The 25,811-nt window shown below is 55.9% G+C and overlaps 1 protein-coding gene across 7 annotated transcripts in view; it reads right to left on the bottom strand.

Moving 5' to 3' along the window:
• LINGO1 (leucine rich repeat and Ig domain containing 1) overlaps window positions 1–17,158 on the bottom strand; it is a 99,938-nt gene extending 82,780 nt beyond the window's left edge. For 2 of the 7 annotated variants that reach the window (XM_046898994.1, NM_001024577.2), the window contains exons 1-2: window positions 17,053–17,158; window positions 5,218–5,339 (exon numbers count right to left, since the gene is read on the bottom strand). The gene's annotated coding sequence lies outside the window, so the exon portion shown is untranslated. Of the gene's footprint in view, window positions 1–3,084; window positions 3,299–5,217; window positions 12,982–17,052 lie in introns of those variants that run through there. The other 5 variants (XM_046898996.1, XM_046898999.1, XM_046898998.1 and 2 more) reach the window with 3 other exon arrangements.
• Window positions 17,159–25,811: the final 8,653 nt, after the last annotated feature.

Here is a 25,811-nt window from a genome sequence, read left to right as displayed (position 1 = left end):
TCACCCGCGCAGACACACTCATCAGATGAGGCTCTAAAATATTTACTGCCCAAATATCAATCCTCATAAAGCAAGGCAGCCATTTGGGCCCGGGGAGGGGGAAGGAGACTGGGTGGGTTGTCAATAATGTCATAAACATGGGCAATTTTATGTATCTCTGGAAATGGCCAAGGAACACGCAGTTTGACAGATGTGCGAACGGGTAATGCAGGCTCCCTAGTTATGAGCATGAGGATGTCAAGAGGAATAGATGAGCAGTAATTCAAAGTATATTGGGCTTAGAGAAGTACAGGGACCTTGCAGTGAATACGTGATGGGCACTGCAGTGGGGAGGGTTGGGGAGGGAGGCGGTGTGCTGGTCCAGGAGCACATCCAGCCAAGGGCAGCCCTGATGGTGTCAAGGAGCAGCCACTGGGATGGGGACTGGGCAGAGCTGTGATGCCTCTTTGTGTTACTGAAGCAGGGAGCACGGCGGCCTGCTGGATGCTGCCTGGGGCTGGAATGACCTCCCGGCTGACTTCTCAAATCTGCTACTCATATGTCTCTGTAGATCAGAGGATCACGGGGGCACACAGCTCCTGAGGGCTCCTGGTTACTCTGCACCATCAGCGTTGGCCATTTAGAAAGGGATATCATCGAGTCATTAAGGTTGGGAAAGACCTCTAAGATCACCAGGTCCAACCCCAGCCCATCACCACCATGCCCCTCAGTGCCACATCTACATGCTTCTTGAAAACCTCCAGGGACAGTGAATCCACCATATCAGTATCAAGAGGTCTACCCCATACCCCTCCTCACACAGGGCACCAGACCCAAGAGCCAACAGCAAAGTGCCTTGGTTGGGGACTACCATCAGCCCAGCCCCTTGGCTGATGGCACTGTTGGGTGGCTCTCCCAGGCCTTCACACTACACGGTGGGCCAGGCTGTGCATTCAGCCACTTGCCCCAGCAGGAGCCTGCACTCTGAGCCTGCTCTCCTAGGAAGACATTTCTGAACCCATCGGGCACCGGGGCTGAATTTTGTGAGGGTGCCCAAAGCAGCCTGGATGCAAACAGCCAGGCCTGCCTGCCCACTACATCCAGAGCGAGCGCCATTTCTTGCAGGTGTAAAAGCCTCCTGCACCTAAGGAAGCATCTGAAATGGGATCCCAAATGAAATAGGGTAGCTTTTGGAGGCCTTTCCTTGGGACTCAGTCTACGCAGCAGAACCAGTGTCCTACAGCCTGCTTTCTTGGGGAAACTGGAGAACCTTTGGCTGCTCTGACTCAAAGTCCTTCATGAGAAAGGGATATTTGAGGTCTACCTGCCCCCCAAGCCCGCCCCAGGTCCAGATGTACAAGCCAAAAAGAGGGCTTTGCTGCTCCACCTGCACACACACCCACCGTCATGCCGCCTTTCCTTTCCCACACACGGAAACTCGGAGTCTGGGTCAAATAAGCATCTCTACGCCATTCCAGTGTAGAGAACACTCAACACATAAATAAATAAATAGAACCCCAGCAAGAAATCAAAGTAAGTTCTGTCTCCAAACAAAGCTCCAGGATGGCCTCACTCGGAGACCTCAACTCCGCTCTGTGCACATTCACCTCCTTTGGGCATCGCTCCCGCTCCATGGGGCTCTCCAGCAGGATGTGGTCATGGCGCCAGCGCTGCAGCCAAGCACACCCTTCCTCTCCAAGCCCCACGTGGTGCCCGGGAAGGAGTTCATCATTTTCACACACCCTGGTGCTTTCTGTGGGGGGAATTACTCATGAAGGCAAGCAGGCGCCCGCGCACCAGCCAGCCCTGCAAAGGTGATTTTCCTTGCGGAAAAATCCATGAATCACTGTGAAAGTAAAGCCTGCCTCAAACCGAGGCATGCTGCTCACCATTTGTTTATTAAAAAGCAGCAATCTTTCCCGGCTGATTTTATGACAGATGACTTATCCTAACCACTCACTCATCACTTATTGCAACACTCAGCTGCAAGCTTCCCCTGCTCACGCTCTGCGAGCTTTTCACAGCTCTCGTGGAGAACCATAGAATGACTTTGGATGGAGGGAACCTTAAAGCCCACCCACTTCCAACCCCACTGCCGTGGGCTGGGTGACCACGTCAGCTCAGGCTGCCCGGGGCCCATCCATGGCCTTGGGCACCTCCAGGGATGGGGCACCCACAGCTCTGGGCAGCAGCGCCAGGGCCTCAACCTCAGGGCTTTGATAGGTTGAATAAGAAGATGAAATAAATGTCAAGCAAGTACTTCCTACAGTCTCAGACCTCATCTTTCCACTTCAGTGAGCCGCTGCCACCACTACCTGCTCCCAGAGATGTGTCACTGAGTAATGCTGGGCTTGGGAGTGCAGGGTGCCAATGGCTGGCATGGAGCTCAGGCAGTGAGCAGGGGACAGGCAGATGCCCAGGCACAGCCATCCTGACATGATGAGATGACCGAGCGGGATCAAGCTGATAATGAGTGCTTCTTTCCCCAAAACAGGCTTGCTGTAATTTGACTTTCTCCTGGAAGCACTCTCCCGTGCACAAGAGCTCTGCAATGAAATGGTATAATAGCAACAAACTTCAATGCCCACAGCCAGAATAGCAGCAGAAGGAGATAATTGCACTTGTTACAGCAGCAGTAACTTATCTCAGGGATGCTTTCCTCACTAATGAGGCTGTTCAAGTCAAAGTCAGTGCAAGTGGAGAGGGCCAGTCCTGGTGCCAGTCTGATGACCAATACCAGTCCCGACCTCATTGCTTCGTAGCTTCCTGGAGCTGAGCTTTCCAAAGCCAGCACCGCACCGGCAAGCTGCCTCACGTTTATTTCTCCTTACTAAAGCCTCCCCGTGCAAGCTACTGTTTGCTCTGCCTCCATTTGCCTTTGGCTACACGCTGGTTTCGAGGCATCTCCCAGTAGTGCCGCATCTGCCATCCAGCCCCTGCATTCCTGCAGTGAATTTCATGCATCGCTGCCCAGAAGCTTGTGGGTCCCTTGGAGCACGTGGCGGGCGCTGCCTGCGGGGACAGGGCGCAGCCTCACCGCCAGCTGCACGGCGTGTGCCAGGCACTGCAGCAGCTGGAGGCAGAGGGAGCGATTTGCGTGCTCACCTGGAAAGGCAGAGATCCTCCTGCCCCTGCTCCCACCCAGGAGTTCAACAGCACCGTATTTAAGCCTTCAGCAAGGAGCCGCTCTCCCTGAATTCAATCATCAGTTTGCCCGAGCGGTGGCAGCGGGAAGGCCTGGAAAAGTAGAGCATGAGAAGAGGAAAGGAGGGGGAGCCTGCAAACCACGGCTGGGCGCAGCAGAGCAGCGCAGCAAAGGCAGGCGGTATCGCTCCGGTCACTGGTGTGACCTTGAGAGCTGGGACAAGCTGCAAGGATGAGAGGGAAATCACCCTGTGCACCATGCAGAGAGGCTGGCGCTCACGCAGTGGGTCAGGCTTCAGCCCCTTCCTCAAAATCACAGCTCGGGTGGAACACACCCCCTCCCCTTTGCACCGGGACCTGGGGCCAGCGCGTCCATGTGCGTCCCCCCCCTCGCCGAGTCCTGTGAGCATCCCCTGTGTCAGCGTTTGGGACAGCGGGCACATCCAGCAAGGATGCTCCCAAAGCAGCATCCTGGCCGTGCACAGCCATGGCAGGGGGGAACAAACCTTAGCTCAGCTTTCCCGCTGCCTGAAATGAGTGAGGGCTGCGGAGGATGGGAGGTCACAGCCCCACAGGATGCCCAGCACTGGGACGTGGCTCGGAGGCGGTGGCCAGAGCAGCTGCAGAGCACAGGCTGTTCTGTATGGCTAGGCTGTCCTCAGGATGCTTTTATTTCCAGAGAGAGCTCATTAGCTCGGCTTGTGCAGGAGTTCGTTTTTTTCCCCCTGTTACCGAGAGCTGGAAAACTCCACTGAATAACATCTCCAAGCACAGCTGGAACAAAGACAGGGCACGGGGGGAGAGCGGGAACAAAACCAGAGATAATCAAAGCTGCTGCTGCAGCCTCACATCACTGGTGGGAGGCCCGGATCCCCAGGCGAAGCACGCTCGGCCCCCAGCAGCCTGCCCTGTGCTGGGGCTGCGCTCAGCCCTGCTCACCCCACAGCACTGGAGCCGGCTCTGCTCCCAGGGGCTGCAGGACAGGTTTGGGTGGGACAAAGCAGGCTGGACCAGGTGGGATGCCAGGAGCCAGGCTGGGGGAAAGGCTAGAGGATAGCCAGGGGCTAAATGGGCTCGTGGGTGCGCTAGGCAAGGTGGCAGGCATTGCTGCAGGAGCACGGGCACGTGCTATCATCAGGGATGTTCCAGCAGAGCTGCCCTGCATGGAGCAGCCCACAGACACCTCCTCCTCACCGAGCTCTGGTTCTCCTCTCCCATCCCTGCACAGCCCAGCACGCCGCAGCCAAAAATCACGTAGGAGCAGCGGGAGATAAGCCAGCTCCCCAGATATGATCTAAAGCTCCATTATCACCTTAACCCTTCTGCGATTCATTTATCCCTCCCAGATCTGTTCCTCCCTATCAGGATCCTCCTGCTCTTCCCCTTCGCTCGCCCTGCAGAGGCTCTCAGAGCAGGGGAAGCTGTGGGAGCCTGATTCAAATGGGCTGCCGCTCGCGGCAGCTAATGGGATGGACTCCGATTGACTGGCCCAAGCGATTTAAAGTTAATAAAATGTTAAAAGCAGCCCTATAAATCACCCGCACAGGAAGTGACCTGGACAGGAGGCCTAACGAGCTAGCAGAGGGTTTTATTTAAAAGCCATTTGTCTAAGAAGCGCAACGCAAGGAGTCAAATAACTCTTAGGAAAGCAGGCACGCTGCAGCAACGGGGAGGATTAGAGAGGGCAAAATATTTATGGCTGAGGACATCAGTGCTAACCAGCTCCTGCTTCCCCTTGGTTGATAGTTGACCTGCTTGCAGAGCATCACTCCGAAAGCACGGGTTGGGGTTGGGTTTTGGGGGCTGAGCTGGGACAGATCAGGCCAGAGAGCTCCTGCAGGAGAGGTCTGTGCCCTCCCTTCGCAGTGGGGGACCCACATCTTTCCGCCCATCCCAGCTGCTCCACACAAGGCATTCAACAGATGGAAAAGTTGCAGTGCTCACGCATTAACACACATGCCCAACGCCGCTTGCTTCAAGCAAAGAAGCTTAGAACTCTCCGAGCCCAAAGCGCCAAGATTTTGATTTCTAAACCCAATTTCTACCCCTCAGCCACGAGCACCAATTCTGCAGCAGCACGGCTGCAGTCCTTACCTCTGGAGGGCCGCGTGTGGCTGCAGCAGGGGGGCTATCAGCACCGGGGGGGTGGGCACAGGGGGCTGCTCCGGCGGCTCTGCGGCTGCTGGGGGTGGCTCATGGCTCCAGGGTGCACGGTGCTGGGGAGGAGAAGGCACAGGGGGTGTCAGGATGGGAAAGCACAGCCTCGAGTCCCCACCTCAGCCTGTGATCGTCGTGGGTTTGACTGTCATAGGGGCAGCGTCACTGTCCCTCAGGCCACCCCATGATACGTGTGCCATGTGCTACACACACCGTGTGCTACACGTGCTCATCCACCCAATGAGTACCTGCAGAAAAAAATGTGGCATCTGAATTTCCAGGCACCTGGCTGCTTAGAAATATGGCACTGATGGTCAGCATGCATAGGTTGAATAGGGTTTGAACTCGGTCGCCCTCAGAGGCCAGATATCCTACTCACACTCTTGCTAATGGGGATGTATGCACTTTCTAATTGCTGAATCTGTAGTTTGTCCGCCCTCCTCTCCTTTCTTGGATGTGCTATGAAGACACTGAGCAGCTAATATTTCCTCTATACTTCTTCCTTCCCAGCCCATCACTATACTATGAGTATTTGCAGAAATTATAGAACCCAAGCCTTGAACAAAGACTGAAACAAGTGCAAGCTTCGCTTGCTTACAAACATTTCTCTTAATCTATCCAAGCACTCATCTGAATTTTCATCCTTGAATAGCTTGCATGCATAAACTTGAGTCCAATCTGCTTTTCTAGGACATACTTGGGAAGCAGCATTCAAAATAGAACCCCCGGGCAATTTAATACCAGCGTTTGGCATGGGCTGCGCTGGCCATTTGGCTATATCTCATAGTTTCCTGTGAAGCTGCAGACTTAAATAGCTGGCCCATGGTTAAGTTACCATTGTTTATTATTAGCCAAAGCCCCTCGTTAGATGTCCAGGCTGGGAACCTCGAACCCCTTGCTGTTGGAATGAGGGGGCTCAGACTCCGGGCTAGTTGTAGAATCAGCTTGGGTACATGACAGACATTGGTGTGGATGAGAAAAATAACATGGGTTATCCACAGTACGGATAAAGATAGAAACGCTGAGGTGGTTTGGTTCGTCGATCAGCTCATTTCCATTATTTTTATTTTCAGTTTTTGTTTTTATTTAACTTTTCCTGGTAGTCTTTTGCAACTCGGTGCATTGTTTAGATGCACTGCTGCACCAACTAAAAGGCATCCCACTGAGTGTCTGTTACCACTTTATGCAGTCAGAATCAAAACCACATTAAGGGAAATTGTTCAGGAGGATCATCCTGGGTATAGCAATTGCATTTTTCTGAAATCTTGCAAGTTTTAAAGGAGGAATTTTATACATAAATTGGGCCTGGCTCCCTTGGGGTGAACCTCACCCTAAAGCCAGGTTCTGATGGCTGTCTGTATTCAGTTTCACTGCCACACACAACACAGGGGTAAGTTACATGGAATGCCAGCCTGCAGATTAACCTCCTCAAGATGACTTCTGCCAGCCCTTGATGCTAAAGATATCTTCAGTCTGTTTGCAAGACACACTTTCATACCAAGACAGTGATTTGCTATTCATACCAAGAAAGTGATTTGCTATTCAAACACTAGGCCTGCATTTCAGGCCCACCATGATCACAGAATCATAGAGTCGTTAGGGTTGGAGAAGACCTTGAAGGCCACCAAGTCCAACCCCAACCCATCCCACTATGCCCATTAACCATGTCTTTGGGTTCTTGCACACTTCCAGGGTTGGTGACTCCACCACCTGCCCGGGCAGCCCATTCCAGTGCCTTACCACTCCTTCTGAGAAGAAATTTCTCCTAACATCCGACCTGACCCTCCCCTGGCACAACGTGAGGCCATCTCCTCTCATCATCAGGTTTGCATTTCAGTCACATCAAGATGGCAGCCCACCTGAGGGGTGAGGCCTGCCTCCCATCACACCAAGATGGCTCACACGGTGGTACGAGGCAGGGAAGAAGGAAGGGGTCCATTAAAGCCAGACATCTCTGTCTGATCCAGATGTTGGGGCCAAGGGCAGACTTCTTCAGCGATGGGGCTCAAGCAGCTCCTCCAGGAACCAGAGGGAGGAGGGTTGCAGAGGACCCTCCTGTTGAGTACAAGGTACAGAGCAGACCTCCCTGCTGGGCAACCTCCTCCTGCAGCCAGGCTTGGACCCAGCCTCAGTGATGAGTTACCATCTCGTGCCTAAGAGCTCTCACATGCATACACATACGGCTGGCCAGACAGACAAAACGAAATATACTCCCCCCCAGAAATTAAGACCTCATGTTTACTCAGATCAATTAGATTTTCCACCTGAATCGATCAATTAAAATTAAGTTTGCTTTAGCCGTCTTCGTGGCCCTGGGTTGACGTGTATTTAAAAGTCCAAGCGGTCGCTTCTGAGCGTGGCAAAATGTCTACAGACAATCCTGACCAGTGGGGAATGTTTTAATTCCTTTTCTTTAAAGAAGGTCTCTAACCTTTTTAGTTGGGCACCCGGGACTGGGAGGAGACAGCCTGTGGTTCCCCCAAGCTGTGGCACAAAACGCACTGCCTGAGTCACAGCACTGTAATTGCTGGAGGATATCGGGGCTCTGAGCGCATAACAACGTGAGCACAGTTTGGGACAGATCTGGCAGAAGCTTCATTAACCATGATCACAGCAATAGGATGCTCAGGAAGAATTTCCCCCTCTGCACAGTTTGCAGAAACCCGACTCACATAACTGTTTCAGGAAGCAAGGAAAATCATCCCAAGTTTGAGGCAGATATGCATTTCTGGGAAGGATGGGCTCCGGAAAGTCATTTGTATGCCAATGAAGCCAAGTGCCCATTCATGGGAAGGAATGGACCGAGCTCAGTGGACCCATATGGTCAGGGAGCTCTCCTCCACAAGCACGTTGTAAGTGATGAGATGTCCTTGGAACAACGCCTCCTGTTTGCCTAAACAAGCAGCAAGGCCCTTGCCTGATGGAGAAGAAAGAATTTTCACCCCTCTTCTGACCAGCTTCACCTTTGCACGCACTGCTATTATCTCCAGCCTGGGTATGATTTAATACATTTATTTCACCGTGAGATCTCCGTGGCAGAGCTCACATCCGTTTTCTTTGCATCTCAGTGTTGATCAGTCGGTGCTTAGCAAATTAATAATAAAGAGAAGGCGCCCTGAAAAATAGTCTCCTGTCCTCAGGAAAGTGGCCGTGCCTCCCAATCACTCCAAAGGGCACCGCTTTAGACCTCGCTGAGCAAATGGTATTTAGCTGCAGCCACCTTTTAATGGGAATGATGTGCTCCTACAAGGGATGCAGTCAAGTGTATCACATCTGAAGTTAGCCACGTGCTGCACAGCAAAAGGGCAGGAGGGAGAAAGGGACTGAAGGAAATGCTGTTAGCCTCAGTGTCCAGCAGCAGCCACTCCTGGCCCCGTCCCAAGGTCTGACATCCTACCCAAAGCTGCCAATCACATTCAGCATCCAGGTCAGGAGAAGCATCCGCGAGGCTCACCGTGGAGGCGGGCAAATATTTGCTGAGGATTCTTCCAAATCTCTGGGCCCGCCACGCGCCTGCTGCAAATGTATTTGCTGATCGTGGTCCTTGCACAGGTTTGCAAATGAAGAGCAAAGAAGAGCACCGCTTCCGAGACGACTCCGCTGACTCGAATTAGGGCGCAATAATTAACACCTTGAGCACTACCGGTCCCCCTACCTGAGCTGTACACAGCCAAGGAGTCTTCTCATCTTGATGCTTTACCCCCGAGCTCTAGCCTGGCCAAGAACCCCGCTAATTAGCTCCTCTAATTAATCACAGTTCCTATTGTTTATCTCCTTGTTCTCGCACAACCAGCCACCGCAGCTGGGTGCACGGCCGCAGTGGTAAGCCCAGATCGCCTTCAAAGAGCACCAGCACGGCTCCACAGCAATGCTGGGAGGTGCCCAAGCCCTGCCACCACTGCTGGCACAACACACAGCAGCCACCCTCCTAAACCTGCTAATCCCCCTGAATGCCAAAATCCATGGCCAGGCCGTGCTGAGGACGGAGCTGACAAGCCATTACCTCCCTGCTTGCTCCCTTTTGTCAATGCTTGTTTTAGACAGGTATTTTTGCAAAAAGACACCGAAAAGAGAGAAAAGAAATGTTGGTCCGAGTGAGGCTGTGTTGTTAAATACTGAGAAATCCAACCTGGAATCCAACAGAGGCCAAGGCTTCTGGGCTTTGACACAGCCGACAAGCTGCAGCACAATGAGGAAATGCACGCACAGAAATAGCCAGCCAGGATAAAGGATTTACTGCCTCTTTCACAGAAAAGAAAAGAATGAGCTTAAACTCTCCATTTAGGAGCTGTAAAAAAAAGGGGAAAAAAGGCCAACAGATCTGCAGGAGGAATATTTCAGCAGCGGGATTAGCAGGAAGTGAAGAAAAGCCAAATCCTCCTGTCCTGAGCACACAAGAGGATGCTGACCTTCTGCTCCAGGTCACCCCCATCCCAACACATCCCCGGGGCAGCCGGGTCCCAGCACAGCTCCTTGGCGCAGTGGGCATCACAGGAACCCCCATCCAAGGGGATGTGCTGGTTGGAGAGCTGCTGCTTCATCACAGCCCCATCCACCCTCAGCCACGGCCTCCAGCTATAAGGCAAAGTTTCAGCTTCCCTGAAAGTTTCCTCCATCTCAAGATGAAAGGAGCTCTGGAAGAAGAGACAGGAACCCAGTTTCCCTGATGAGAGTGGTTCAGCTGGATTATATCTGACTAGCACCAGTCAGAACGGAGCACTGCAGCCAGCCACACGAAAGGTCTTACCCTTCTCATGGAACCAGATCAAGTCTCCCAGCTGGAGGCCAGAAGCGCGGCAGAAGAACCCACCCACGATCCTGCTGGGAAGTGAGTTAAAAGCCACAGCCTTCATTTCTGGGTTTAAACAGAGCACGATTTGCCAACCCAGCCCAAGACAGCTCCTGGCAGAGCCGTCACATCATCCTTCTGCCATCCATCCCATGGAGAGACAGGAGCTGATGGGGGCTCTTCTCATCTCCCCCCTTCTCGAGGCAGGACTTTCACCATGCCCAATGGACGTGGTCAAGCATTGCCTCACCACCTCCAGCAGCGGTGATCATTAAGGTTGGAGAAGACCTCTAAGATCACCTCCCCCAGCCATCCACCTACCACCAACACCTCCCACTCACTGTGCCCCTCAGTGCCCTACGGTGCTTGAACACCTCCAGGGACAGTGACCCAACCACCCACCTCCCTGTGCAGCCCATTGCAGTGCCTACCACTCTTTCAAAGCAAGTTTTTCCCACTTCCCAACCTGAACCTCCCCTGGTGCAACTTAAGGCCATCACCTCTCGCCTAGTGATCCTGCAGCCTCCCTTGACAGCTCGTGTACTGCTTAATTACCCCCGTAGCTATGCATTGAAGTTTTTCATTGTAAGCAGCAGCTGATTTCTCAGCAGCAACAAATACTTGGGAAAGCTTCCTCCCTGGCACACGCTCTCTATTGTTCATCTCTTTCACATAAAGCGCTCCTAATGAAGAGGGAAAGAAGGATCTTGGCTTCTTTCAAAACAATCTGAAATATTATATTAAAAACATGCGCTGAGTGTTGACACATTTAGTGCGTTGCTTTATAAAGCAAATTGCCCGAGCTCATTGTGAGCTTGACACTATTAAGACAGCATGTAGCTACGCAGCTGGAAGGATACAGCTGCAAGAAGACCCACTTACATGAGGCACAGTGCGCCAGACTTTGGGGGGCAGCTGAAGCCACCAGCACCAAACAGCCCTTCTGGGTCTGAGGCCCCAAGGGGAGCAGTGGAGGGGAGAATTAGAATGGATGTAAGAAGAAGTTTTGTACCCTAAGGGCAGTGAGGTGCTGGCACAGGTTGCCCAGAGAGGTGGTGGTGCCCCATCCCTGCAGACACCACGGTCAGGCTGGGGGGGGCTCTGATGTGCTGTGGGTGTCCCTGTGCATTGCAAGGGGTTGCACTGATGCCCCCCTTAAGGGTCTCTTCCAACTCAAATGGTTCTATGGTTCTGTTTATAACATGTACCAAGCCTGCTAGCAGTGGTACCTGTGGGGGCACACTCCAGTGTTTGCCCCTCCGCACCAAGCCCAGTCCCTTGGAAATGAACACATCGTCCTTGGGAGGTGCCCATCTTCCTCTCCAAGCAGAGCAGCACCCAAGGGTTCTCAGCGCAGGGCAGGGAGGCTGCAGCATGCACAGAGCCGGCTTAGGTGCATTTACACACGACTTAACTCCATTTGCAAGATCTGGTCCTTGGCACGAGGTCCTGCTTCTCCAAGTCCAGCTGGGGCAGGGCACAGCCATTGCACAGCCAAAGGCTGTCCTCCGTCAGGGGGTGACAAAAGGCAGCCGGGCAGAATGAGGGGCAACACAACAGCCCCAGTTTCAGCACAGAGGAAGGCAAGGCAAGGGAAGGACTACAGAGGCCCCGAGCACCGCACAGCTGCAGAGAGAAGGCAGGGCTGGGAGAGCAACTGCAGAGGGCTGGGATGTGCCGGAGCCTTCCCTAATGTAGAGAAAATTGCTTTTGCCAACTATCTGCAGTTTGGAAGCAATTACGTTTGGGGGAAAGCCGAGAGCACGTCTGGATGCTGCACGCATGGAGCGTGTGCTTTAAAATGCAAGGTCTGAGCTGGGGGGGGGGGGGGGGGGGGGGAAGAAAAAGAGAGAGAAGATTCCACTAAACAAAACGCTGTGCTGCCTTACGTGCTGAGAGGTTGAAGTGCTGCTGCTAAAGGGGAGGACAGGAGCTGGGGCAATGCAGGTGCCAGCCCCATGCAGCCATGCAGGCACCCAACCGCTATGCTGGCTGCAGAGAGCTCCTCCAAGCAGCAGGAAACGCTTCTCATGGCTTCACCCTGCAACCTTTCACTCCTCACCCCTTCAAGCCCTTGGAATTAGAGAGGATTCCAGACTGTTAGTGTGCTGTCTCTAATGAGCGGGGCGGCAGGGGCTGCAAGGACTGCTGCCATCGCCACCGCTCCCACACCAACCCCCGTGCTGCGTGCCCACGTGTGCTCCGTCCTTATCTGCTCCAGGACAGGTGTGGGAGCCGATGGCAGCCCTTCCAGTGCCCCTTTTCAAAGTGCCACCACTCCGCCATCGCTACCGGCTCGGAATTGAGACATGAAGGAGATTTGTGCCCGAGATAATGGCATTTATTAGACAAGCTATTGAGGACAAAACAAAAGCCAACAGCGGAGAGGCACTGCGAGTGAGGCTTTCAAAAAAATCCATCAAGAACACAAAGAGGAGCAGTGCTAATAGGTGGTGCTTCCCATGGCTGATTAGAAAGCTTGTGCGGTCCCTTAATGGCTCTGGGAGAGAGCGGGCTGGTGTCACCGAGCATGAGGTGACAAGCACACATGAGCGGAGGTGACAGCGCCAGCCTGCTGTGTCTCATGGGGCCTGTGAGGACAGGGCAAGCAGGGCAGGCACGTCCTTGTCTCTTGTCCCCTGTCCCTTGTCCCTTGTTCCTTGTCCCTTGTCCCTTGTCCCCAGCTTGGTGGGGTCAGAGCATGCCCTCTCCTGCTACCCCCAACTGTGCTGCACCACAACCATTGCGCAAAGGCCCAACCCTGCAAACGCACAGCAGGGACAGCAGCCACGGAGCATCTCTCCATCCATTCCCTGGTGGAATGTTTTACATTCCCAACTTGGGCAAACAACACAAGAAGCCACCGAGCCCCCAGGAAGCCCCTTCCACACCTGACCTTGCCACCCACCTCCTTGCTGCAGGGCTGGGGTGCAAACCGTGGCAGAGCCGGCAGCGGGGAGATGGGAACACGAGGGCGTCCCCGCCGCCCGGCAGCTCAGCCTGAATTTATTGCTTGTGACACGCTGTCAAAGTGAGACGCGCCTCGTTAATCAGAGCCGAGGCAAACAAGAGGGCTCCTTAGTGAATTAAGGGAAATTAGGCAGGCTCCGCTGGGTGCACCGCCGCCTCCCTTCCTGCTGGGGGAGGTCAGGAGAAGCAGGGCACGACGCACAGCGCTGCCCACCAAGGATGCTCCGCTTCCCCTCCCTCCCCCCCCCCCCAAAAAAAAGGGGCACACGAGACTCAAAGCACAGCCCCAGCACCAGCAGTGCAGCAGCTGCCAGTGGGCTGCCCAGCGCTCTGCTCAGGAGAGCTTGGGTGCTCATAGAAAGCAGCTCAGCCCACGTGCTGGGCCAGCCCCAGCACAGCCAGCATCCCTAAAAGCCGAGTTCCCCCATGGATAGGAGCAGGAGAGGCAAACAGCAGCCAACACCAGGCTGTGCGCACCGCGGGCATGGATGCACACAGAGCCCCAGCTGGCACTGGGAGCTCTACACCAAGAGATTCCCTTGCAGAGCTCCCCAGGCGCTTTGTTTCCCAACTCTTAAAACAGAACCCATTGACTCTTCCCCAGTGGCGTTCACTGCTAAGGAAGAGATCTATTTTTAAAAGCTTTTCTTTTACAAATGACGTGGTTTTCCTTTGTGGGCTAGGCTGAGCTGGCACATGCTGTGCTTTGTTTTCCAAGCAGTATCAGCCCTCACTGCACAGGGCTCTCCTCTGGCACCTCAGCAGTGCCCTGGGCTGCATGGATAGCGTGCAACCCGCCCTGTCCCCTCCGTGCCATCAGGGATGCTGAGCCACACCCCGACAGCAGCAGCGCAACAAACCCAATCCCTGCACAGGGAGCTCAGGGCAGGAAACAGCTTCCAGCTCCCACTGGTGGAACCAGCTCTGCTCCTACCTCGTGAGCACCCAGCAGACAAAGGAGAAGCTGCAGCCCCAGAAGGTGCCCTGGTTGTCACCGTCCCGGGGCTGGAAACAGATCCCCCACGAGCAGGACGGAGTCCCTGCACTGCAGGAGGGTGCACCCAAGCAGTTCCCAGCCCTTCCCCGGGCCCTCATACACCTGCAGGCACTGGCACAGGCATGCCCCATCCCCTGGGCAGCCCCAGGGATGCTGCCTGTGGGCTGTGGGCACTGTGAGCCCGGTCCCTGCGTGCCAGGCAGGCTGAGCCCAGCCGTCAGCAGCATTTTCCCTAAATTAAACAATAAACAAGCAGCCGTTTCAGCTTTTCCTTACGCTGTGCCTCCTTATTAATCCCCACAGTAAACACAAAGGGAGGAAAAACAATTAACCTAAGAGGGATGCTTTCCGTTTAAGGATACAGATTGCTGCTACAAGCAGACAATGGAGCCGAGCGGAGCGCAGCGAGCACCGCACCACGGCACCTGGCAGGGCTGGGCAGTGTGGCAGGCCCTGGTCCCTGTGGGAAGGGGCAGGGGTCCCAGCCCACCCCACAGCTCTACGGAACCCAGGATGACTCGCCTGGAGATGGGCCAGCTGCTGGCAGTGGCACCTCGCTCCTGCCTGGCTTTGTTAGCAAAGGAGCCCAGAGCTCTGCATTTCCTGGCAGGTCCCCTGCTCGTCCCACCGGAGCTGCTTCCCGCACGGTGCACCCAGCTAATTAATTACAGAGTGCAATCCAATCAGCCCGGCCATCCCATTTCACTTAAAGGCATTTCAGAGATAATGCCATGAATCCCCAGATGGACTGGCCTGACCCCAGGCTCCGGCAGAGCGGGTGCTCCAGGAGCTGGCACTGCCCCGAGCCACAAGCAGGTGATGGGAAGCCACCTGCCCAGGCTGGGCACACTCTGAGTGTAGCAGAAGGACGGATCTGAAGGACAGATGCCAGCCCATCCCCTCCCTGCTGCCGACGCGTGCCCCGCATATGCTCAGCTACGGTGGAGGCTGCCTTGTTCTGATAAACCACACTGCATCGCAGGCCGTCTGGCTTGTGTGCTGCAGCCAGCCTCATTGCCTGCCCAAGCTCCCACTCCGCTCACCCCCCCCCAAAAAACCCTATAAGTGGCAGCCTGGCCCTACCTGCAGGTGCTGGAGCAGGTTGCAGTGCTGGATCCTCGCAGCCCTGCAGGGTCTCAGTGCTCTGTGCCAGCTGAGCTCACAGCCTTCTTATGTTCGATGATGAAAGTGGCTGATCTCTGATTTACTGATCCTACACTTGGTTAATTTTGCCTACCCGGGGTGAGGATAAGCTCTCGGATTTGCAGACATTTTGAGGATTGTGGTTTTAATTTTCTTTTTTTTTCCTCCATTATTGTGTGTGCATGCGTCAAAAGCTCTTATGCCTTGATCCAAAGCCCAAAGCCAGAGCAGGGGATATATATCAGGTCTAAATATGCTCCCGTCACAGGTGGCATCAAAAGCTTGTTGCTGTTGCAGTGAGTGTGGCTTCGGCTCGTGCTCGGTCCAGCCCATCCCATGGCTACTTGGCTCCATCACTCCACTGCACGGAGCACAGCACAACCACTTGCACCTCCCAGCCCCTAAAGCAACGAGCATCACGACAACAACCAAACACCACGGTTTCATCCAGTTTCACCAGCTCCTTCATGCCACCGGGCAAGTGGGGGCTCGGGGGGCATTGCAGCATGCACAACATCTGCCCCATGCACCCCTGGGAAAGCTCAGGAATGAGGATAGAGAATAGCTCAGCACATCTGGATGAAGGATAAGATCAAATGTGATGTCCTTCCACCTCCTGCTGGTGTGTCCCAGCCCAGCACTGCACAGGGTCAGGGCTCAGAGAGGTGTCCTCGTGGCAGTGACATGGCTGCGGTGGGGTCCCAAAGCTGGGGGCTCTGCAGAGCTCCTGCCTCCCAGCTGGGCCCTGGGGCATGAGGAGCAGGGAGCAGCGGGACGGGGAGGAAGAGCTGATCCATACATCCCCATACTGCAGCTGTGGTGGGGCGAGGGGAGAGGCTTTCCCCGTGGCAGAGGGACTGCAGCCCTTCAGATGCTGATGTCAAGAGCTGGTTCAGCACCTCGGGGATTTGAGCAGGAGGAGGACAGGAGATGCTCAGCGAACCCTGAGCTCATCCAACCTCCCGCCCCGCAGACTGCTGTGCAAAGCCCAGGTCCCGGAGGCGCTTTGCTCTCTCTCAGCTCCCCGGTGCCCCATGCAGCACATCGTCTCCTGACAACCAGGGCGAAGGCTCCCCGGGGAGCTGCCTGCTTCAGAAGCAGAGCAGTGCTGGAAGAGCACCGGCCCTCAGAGGACAGCACCTACGTGATGCTGTGCCACCAGCCCAGAGGACGCACCTGCTCCGCGCCCAGCCCCAGAGCACCGAAGGAATGCACCGAGAGAACCCCCAGCCTTCAGCATCCATCCTTCCTTCGCCAGCTGTGCCAATAGGATTGCCACTGGAGCCCACACCATCTTCCATACCCTGCTATGAAGCTGCCAATTAAACCACCGAGCAGCTCTCGGCTCAGCCTCCCGTGCACGAAACCCTCCTGTTATCTCGCACCTGCCAAGAGCTGTGTCCCGGCAGATTTCTCTCGAGCTGACACGGGAGGGTAATTAAACCCCTCTCTCTCCGCCGCCAGCAGCGCAGCGGATGAAAGCAGAGCCCCAGGGCCCTCGGGTCGCCGTTGCGGTAGCGGGCTGCCGTGCCAGGAGGGCAGCACGAGGGGAGGGGGCAGCTTAAGATTCGCCCTCATTGCGAAAGGGACGCGTGCCGAGCAGGGCGGTCACCTGCTGCTGCGACGCCGAATGGCACCGGATCGAGAGCCATTGAGGGCACCGTCCCCGAGCCGCCGGTCCCGGAGCTCCAGGCGCGATGCTCCGGGCACCCTCCCCGCCTCCCGCAGCAACGGAGAGGGTCCCCAAAGCAGGGAGCGCTGCCGGCAGCCCGGACCCCCCCCCCCCCCCCCCCGCCCGCGGATACCCGGCAGCTCCCCGGGGACACGGCGCTTCCCTCCGCGCCCGGCCCCCCATCTCCCACCGCCGTTTTACCTCCGATGGGATGTCGGGCGAGCGGCGCCGCGCTGCAGCTGGGCTGGGCTCGGCGGGGCCCGGCGCATCCTCCGCCGCTCCGGCTCCGCCCGGCTCCGCGCTCCCCGGGCACCGCGGCAGCGGCGGGGGCGAGCTCCCGCCCCGGGGCTGCGGCTCCGGCTGCGGCCGGCCCCGCACAGAGCGGCTCAGGCTCCGCTCAGCCGCCGCCGCCGCGCCGGGCACCTCCCGCAGCCGCCGCCGCCGCGCCCCCCGCCCGCCCCCAACCCCCCCCCCACCCCCCCGCACCTCCCGCGCCCGGCCCCGGTGACAAATGGCGGGGCGGCCGGGCTGGCTTTAAAGGGAGAGAGCCGGCCGTGTGGAGCCCCGGGTGCCGGGAGGGCGCTGCGGTGGAGCCCCGACCCCTCAGCTCAACGATGGGAGCTCTGCTCCCTTCGCATCCGTGGGTGCGCCGAGGCGTCGGGGCTCAGCCGCACCCCTGGTATGGCTCTGCAAGACCGCCTCTGCCTTTTCGCACACTCGTCCGTGGGACCCGTCGCTGTGGGACACGGGGGGGCCGTGCTGCGCCCCTTTCGCACCAGCCGGTCCCGCTGCTGTGACCTTTGAGGCTCCGTCCAGCAGCCGCTCCATTCGGTGCTGTGCCTCACAGAGCTCGGGACTGGGTTTGGAACGATTCCCGCCCCGTCGGCACCGGGATAAGTGAGGAAAAGCACCTGCAAGGAGGATCGTAAGGCAATTAATGCATAACATTAGCAATGACGTTCTTATCCCAGCTCCACTTGTTATCACAACAAGCTTCGCTCCGGTCCACCATGATGCATAAAGCAGCTACCTCCCGAATCTGATTTCCTGTTTGGAGATGATCTCTAGCTGAGAAATTACCTGCTCTCGAAGCTGATTAGAGCCCTAATCAGCAGATTCTTCAGCAGCCCTTTAGGCAGCCCCAGAATACAGAAGGAGCTCACGGTAATTTCACGCACGTGTTTGCTCAACCCCAAGGCACGCCGAGGGGACGCAGGGAGCAGCCTGCCAGAGCCGGGGGTGGCAGAGGAGTCACACTGAGGCGGTAAGCATGGGGCACTGCGGGGCGCCTCGGGCACCCCGTGTCACCCAGGGCTCCCCAGAGCCCTCCTGGGGCTGCTTACCCCTGCATCAATGCACCCTGGAGTGTCGGGACGGACACACCGCCCTCCCTTTCTCTGCCTCTGCTGTGTCTCCACTCATTCTCTGCCTCTCTCCACACCCCATCCCGTGCCGTTTCCAAAGCATTGAGGTATTTTTCCTCCTCTTCCTCTACAGCGCCACAGCTCTCGTGGTTAAATTTTTTCTCGCCCGATTTCCAGCCTACAACAGCCAGTTTAAGCCTATTTGCTCTTGTGCCAGCACAGTCTTTTTAGCTTAAATGGTTCTTTTCTGTACCTGGTGTTTTCTTGCTTGGTATATTTATGGGGAGCAATCATATCGCCGCTTTCTCTCCCTTTGCTGGGCTCAACAAGCCGAGTGCTCTCAGTCTCCTCTCACAAGCCAGGCTCTCCATCCCCGGCCACGCTGAGTGATCTGCACTGCTGCCATACAAATCCATCTCACCGGGTGCTTTCGGTGACACACGGAGCCTCCGTGCCCCCCATGCCCCACGCCACCACCACCCTGCCGGGTCCCACTGTGGGCACACGGCCTTTGCATGGCCTCAGCCCACGAGCACAGGCGGGAGATGGTATCACCATGCTCCGATGGCCACTAATAACTTTACCTCTGCTGCGCTATTCTCAGCAGAGATAAACCTCCAGTGTCTGATGAGCCAGAACAGAAATATCCAATGGCTCTCCTTTCTTTTCTATTTTTGCTGCAAGCTGGTTAACCCTGAAATCCAATTACTGCTCATTATTCGGTGGAACTTGCCTCTTATCAAACGGGCACACTACGAGGCCGCTGCACCGGCTCCCGGTGCTAATGGAGCTGCAAATTACTGCTGCCACGCTGATGGACGGGTGGGTGTGAGCCCGGGGTCACCCTGTAGGACAGCTGCCAGCCCTGCGGTGCCACCACGGGGACACGGGTGGGCAATGGGCAGCCTTTCAGCGCAAAGAGCCCAGAGCAAACTGGGCACGGGCACGGCGCTGCCCTGGGACAGCCCCAAGGTGCCCAGGGCACCCAATGCCTTGAGCACGGAGCGGTGCTGGTGCAGCCCTGGGGGATGTCGGGGCTGTGGGCTCAGCTCCCAGCGCAGCACGCAGCAGGAGATGAGCTGAAGAGCGCTCGGAAGCCCAAAGTGCTCCTCTGCACCAAACGGCTTCCCCCAGCCCTGCACCGCGAGAGGAATCAGAGGGAGCAGATGAAAGAGCAAATCTAATAAAGGGAGTTTTAATCAGAGCAAAAGTGAGAGGGGAGGGGGGGACGGCTCAGAGTTGTACACTGGCTGGGAGCTGGTCCTTCGTTATCACAAACACATGATCAGAACTTAATAGTGTTTGACGTTTCATTAATTTAACCCGGGAGTCTTGGGAATAGAGAGAGAGAAAGAAAGAACATTATTAATTTTAAAGACCTCCTCCCGGAAGGGCTCATGCTGAAAAAGAAAAGAGAAACATTAGAAGAGAACTGTTTCTTTATGCTTTCCCCGCTTTCCCCCTCTGTCTTTTCTCCTCTGGCTGCAGGAGCTTGTTAGCCATCAAAAACCCACGGCCGGGCTGCAGAGCCTTCCCAACCCTATAAGGCAAGGGTAGGATGGATGGGGTGCCCTGAGCATCACCCCAACCCCCTGCACAGCATCAGGAACTGAAATAGCTGTCCCTGACCCCAAAGGCACGGCAGCGGCAAGCAGCGCTTTCATCTCCGCTCTTCGCTCGGACCTGGTGGAGCTGGATGAGAAGCTGCCAAAAATAGGAGAACGAGGACACCGACTCTTTTGTGAGGGCTGCTGAGCTCCAAGAGGAGGATCTGAAGGGAGGCAATGGGAAAAGGACGGGGAGAGGCAGCACGGGGCTGTGCAGGAGCTCAGGGGAGCTGCTGTGCTTCGGAGCGCCGCGGGGTGCCGGTGGGACATCACCCCTTCCCAGCCATCCCAGCACCGTGCAGGAGGAGGCTGAGGTCCGGATGCTGAGGCTGTGCCTCTCTCTCCCTTTTTATTGCCACCGTCTGACAGAGAAGAAATACAGAGGGGATATTTACGAGCCCTCCAATAGGTCGGTTTGGCTCCGGGCGGGCTGCGTTTCAAGCACCTCCACCGTTAGAAAGCATTAAGAGCATCCGAGATATTTACAGCACTGACAGCTGGAGGCAGACACGGGTTACAGCCCCGTGCACCTGGAGCTTGGGTGTGTTTGGGTGCTGCTGCCCGGCGCCGGGATTGTGGCACCCATCCTCCTCTCCCCCCCTCCCTTGAACTCGTGTTCATTTTCCTGCTGCGCTTTTGCATCCTATTCATCTGTTTCTCCTGCCATCTCGCCTCCCCGATCCTGAAAGCCTTGTCAGGAGCAAACAGAGCGAGCCCAGCGTCTCCCAGCACTATTTACCAAATAAGGCCTGGAGTCAGATTTTATTTCAGAACGGGGAAATGAACTGGATGCAAGTAGGGCAGGAGGCTCACAGTGAATAGCGACGATGGCAGAGAAGATGATGCGCAGGGAGGGGCAGAGCCCCGCATCCCCCCCACTCACCCACCCAAGGGTCTGCAGAGCCAAGGGGGGATACGTCCCCTGCCATGGGGCCAGACCCTGCACCATGCCCCCGGTGGGTGACGTGCCAGCACTAACGAGCTGCCTCCTCCCCCTGGCAGCTCTGCAGCGAGTCGCTGACGAGCCCTCCTTGGGGGCTGCTTGAGAGCTGGGATGCAGGCAGAATATTTTACAGCAGGCAATAGGAGCGTGGTAGATGTTTCTGCATGCTACAGTGAGGTCTTGTACAGGACGGCTGGGAAGGGGCCCTGTGCTGTGGGGAGAAAGGGGGCATTTCCTCCGTGTTCCTGTCAAATATCCAAATTCTGGACAGGACAGAGGGCTGCAGTGGTCCTGCAGAGCCCCTGTAGCACCCCTACACCTCTAGGGGCTCCTCCAACCTCCTCCCTGCACATCCCTGCCCACATGCAGCTCAGGTGGGTGGGTTGCCTGATGGCACTGGGATGAAAAGTGACCCGGAATGTATTTTTTTGCAGGCAATTCACCCCCCTTCCAGCAAACGGCCTTTAAAGAGGGGCCTGGCCCCGTGCCCAACAAAGTTAACTTCAGTTGACTCGAACACATTTTGCTTCAGGCCCTCTCTGGCTTTTCCGGAGCACCGTGCAATATTGCACTGCCACGGCCACTGCATTCAGCTCACTGTGTTCCAGACAGAGAGATCCCTTCGGTATTACCTTTCCCAGAGCCACACAGGCTGTCCAACAAACCTCCGCCTCGCTTTAAAGGTTTAAAGGAGGGTTACTGCTTTAAAGAGGTGCATTTGGCCTTAAATCCCTTTTCCTGGGGAGCAGAAGTGATTCCGGCCAGCGCGGCCAAGGGAAGCATATCAGCCCCTGGTGGAAACCTGAATTATTGAGGTCTAGGGGTTGGCGGTGCACCCACTGCGGGCACCCGGTGAATTATTCACAGCCTGAATTTAAGTGGTTCCTGAAATGAAGTGCTGGAGAAGAGCACCCCGAGGGGTTCCGGGCTGGTTGGGCTCCAGAAGAAAGCAAAGGGAAGGAGTGAGTGCTGTGCTCCAGCTGTTTGAAGTGAGGATGCAGACGGGGTGGCCCAGCCCTGGGCAGCCTGCCCAGAGCAGCACAGGGATGAGCTCCCCATCGCTCTCGGAGCTCCTTGCAGCAAACCCAGGCCCCAGGAAGCGGATCCGGCCCCTCCAGCACTGCCCCGGGAAGCTCTCTGGAAGCAGCCGTGGGCCCTCCAGCACTCTCAGCCCCCGCTGATTGCAATCAGTGCTTCATTCACATGCTTCTGTTTACCCATTTTCTAGGAGATCTCATCCTAATGAGGGAGCCAGGCAATCAGGCAGCCTCCTGGGAGGAGAGATGCAGGGTTGCAGGTACCTGGCAAGCAGCATCCAAGCATCTCTGGCTAGGTACCACATATTCCCAGCTGGGTACCACACATCCCTGGCCGGGTACTGTGCATCCCCAGTTGAGTAGTGCGCATCCCCAGTTGGGTACCGTGCATTCCCAGGTGGATACCACACACCCCAGTTGGGCACCACTCATCCCCTGTTGGGTACCACCCCATCGCCAGTTGGGTACCACACATCCCCAGTTGGGCACCACTCATCCCCTGTTGGGTAATGCACATCCCCAGTTGGGAAGCACACCTCCCTGGTTGGGCACCACTCATCCCTGCTGTGTATCACACATCCCCACCTGGGCACCACACATCTCCTGTTGGGCACCACTCACGCCCAATTGGGTACTGCACAGCCCTGGTTGGGCACCACTCAGCCCCCTTGGGCACTACTTATGCCCCGCTGGGAACCCCACCTCCCTGGTTGGGCACCACTCATCCTCAGTTGGGTACCACACATTGCCTGTTGGGTACTGCACATCCCCACTTGGGTAATGCACAACCCCAGTCGGGTACTGCATATCCCCAGTTGGGCGCCACTCATCTCCAGTTGAGCACTATTCATTTCCAGTTGTGTACTGCACATCCCCAGATGGGTACTGCACATCCCTGGTTGGGTGCTGCGCAACCCAGGTTGGGCACCACTCATCCCCAGTTGGGTAATGCACATCCCCCATTGGGCACCACTCATCCCCAGTTGGGTAATGCACATCCCCCATTGGGCACCACTCATCCCCAGTTGGGTAATGCACATCCCCCATTGGGGACCACTCATCCCCACTTGAGCACCACTCATTTCCATTTGAGTGCTGCGCATCCCCAGACGGGGTACCTTGGCTGGGTACCATTCATCCCTGGCTGAGTACCGTGCTGCAGGAGCTGGTATGAGCCCCCAGGTCAGGGCATAGCTTAGCCCAGGATCTATTGCACGGAGCACAGGTGAAGGAGATGGATCAGGAGGGGAAGGCAGGACGGAACAAGAGGGATTTAGCAACAAGGCAAAAAATAGCCTTAAAAATATGGCAAGTGAGCAAACAGCACTGGTTCCCAGCACCACGAGGATGAGTTAAATCCTGGCTGGTGTAATTCAGCAGAGATCCTGGGAAGCCGTTGGAGCTGCAGTAATTTACAATAACTGCTGGTTTGGCTTGGCTGAAATGCTGGGTTTTATGAACATCGGGACTGGGGTGCGTGCCTGCGAGCGAGGGGAGGAGAGGCAAGTGGGGAAGGCTTTATTTACACTGCAGCTTAGGAGCTGCTTCAACTGATTCGGAGGCAGGTGAATAATTAATTGCATCTTTAAGGAGCCCAGCTCTTAATAACCCTCCCCACGGTGGCTGAGCACAGGCAAGGGGACGATGCTCTGTGCCCCCCCCCTGCTTGCCAGCTCCAGCTCTGCTCTTCCTGCCACCCAGCTGCTCCTGCCACCTGGATGTCACATCAGCGCCGTAATGACAGCACTGTGAGATAGGGGGAAAGAAAAACCCATCCTATTACTACGTGGAAAATATTTATATCGCCTCCCACTCTCCGAGGTGCAGGCTGCTAATTGAGCACAGAGGTGGGTTTGCCTGCAGCACCCAGCCCGTAGGGCTGCCCTATATCCTGCATGGGACAGAACCCCACCCCCCCCCCCCCCCCCAGACCCCCAGAGCCCACATTTGGGGCACACGGGTGCTGCAGATCAGAGAAATTCCTTCACAGCAGCACTGACAGTTTCTCTAAAGCGCAGTCTCCCTGGAGCTACTAATAATTACTCCAGACCCAGACATGAAAGCACCACCAAGAAAAGAAAAGAAAAAAAAAATTGGTTTTAATTAAAAAATTAATTTTTCCTGACAGACACGGTGATGCTAACTTGGCAATGCGTTCGCTGGGGAGAGGAGAGCCCTACTGCAATAGGTAGGGTGGGGGCATGGGGCCGTCCACTAATGGGGGGTAACCGGTGCCCTGTGGAACCCCCAGCATCCCTTCCCCATCCTGCTGCGTCCCGGGGCAGAGTTAAGGGGATGGTGCCATGGCAGCTGGCTGCTACAGGAGGGGATGTCCAATACACGGCCAGTGGAAACGCTGCCGTTTCACAAAGGGTCCAATATGGGGTAAATAGGAGTGCAGACCTCCTCAGCCCCAGCTGTGGCACCATGGGGTGGGCATCCACCATCCATCCTTCCATCTACACCCCCGTGAAACCGAACGCTGCTCATTCGCTCTGCAGAACCCCGCACCCCACTGCAACATCCCTGCCAGCTGTGACCTCATCCCCCAACCGTCGTCTTCAGGAGCAAATTAATAGGAGCAGCTATTAATTAATCGCAAATAACTGCTTGCTGCTGCCTGTGAGTGCCCAGGGCCAGCTGCAGCCTTGCTCCAAACCCCTCTCCTGGAGCACTCAGCTCACAACCAACCCCAAATTGCAGCTGACCCCAAATTGCAGCCGACCACATGGGCTCCTTCAGTGCATTCTCCAGGCACCAAATCGTGCTTTGCTGGTTGTTTTTCCCCTTCTCCCCGAGAGAACTTCATCAATCTTGGAAATCATCAAAAAGAAATGCAGCCCTGATGCTCAGTGAGCGCAGTTAAGTTACTTCCTGGCAATATAAACCGTGGGCTGTAAAGTCAAACATTCCTCTGCCGTAACACGAAACAAAATGAGGGCCAGGGGGAGGAGAGGGAGCAGAAAGAGCCCCATCTCAGCTCTTCTCTCACAACATGACCCACGTAGGGCTTCTCAGGGCACCTCTCATCACCAGGTGGCCCCAGGGCCATCCCATTCATGACCCCAATGTGTTGCAGCCCCTCTGCAACAGTGCCACCCCACCCCTGCTGAGCCCTCACTTTGCTCTCCTGCTTTATGCATCTCACTTTATTAGTGCTGCCTTGGAGCTGTGCACAATTAGAAGCATATTAGTGGTTAAAAAAGAAGAACAAGCAGAGCTCACACCCAGCTCTGCAGCAACACCAGAATTAGTCCTGGCTGCCTTTAGCTGCTTTTATTGATTACCCTGCCAGCTGATTTGAATAATGAAGGCCAGATGGACCCTATTTATATGTTCATGGGACCAACCCTAGGAGTATCCCTTGGGGGTAAGCAGAGGGGATTGCTGCTGTATCTTCTTCTGCTGCCTGTTCCCACCCTGTTGCATCCCTAAGCAGTGCTTCTGCAGCAGCCTATGGGCAGCTGGTAGTATTAGTGCTCCTCTTTATCCAGGAATAATTGCTGTTGGTGTGCTGATACCATCCCTTATACAAGCAGTGCTGTAAAGGCCAGCCAACCATGCGGTGAGTAACTGGAGCTGGTGGTGGCAGTGGGTGAATGGAGCTGTGGGGGGGGGACAGGTGTGTCCCTAGTGCTTAGCCCTATACCAGGGCAGGGAGGTTGCTATCTGACCCTGAGCATCTCTCCAGGCTCTAGCAGTGCGTCACAGCAAGCAGTTTGCAGGTGTTTATTGTCTGGGAACAGTTGTCAGGCCTCGCTGGGTTTATTTATGCATACTTCCCAAACCTGGAAATAGATGTGTATACAGGGCCGGTGCTGTGATGTGCTCCAGAGCTGGTGGTCTCAGCCCTGCAGCAGCAGCTGGGGGCTGTCCTGCAGCTGTCTGTCCTTACCAGCCCAACGCCTTGGTGCCAAGGGGTGGCACTTTGCTGTAGCCCTGCTCCCTACCCAGGACTGTGCCCATGCATGGGGCACTGCCAGGTGCATAGCATGGGTTTGTACCCCCC

This window comes from Gallus gallus, chromosome 10 (genome assembly GCF_016699485.2).
Source record: "Gallus gallus isolate bGalGal1 chromosome 10, bGalGal1.mat.broiler.GRCg7b, whole genome shotgun sequence".
Classification (NCBI taxonomy): Eukaryota; Metazoa; Chordata; class Aves; order Galliformes; family Phasianidae; genus Gallus; species Gallus gallus.
Note: the sequence above shows the minus strand (reverse complement) of the source record. Positions and strands in the feature narration are given on the sequence as shown.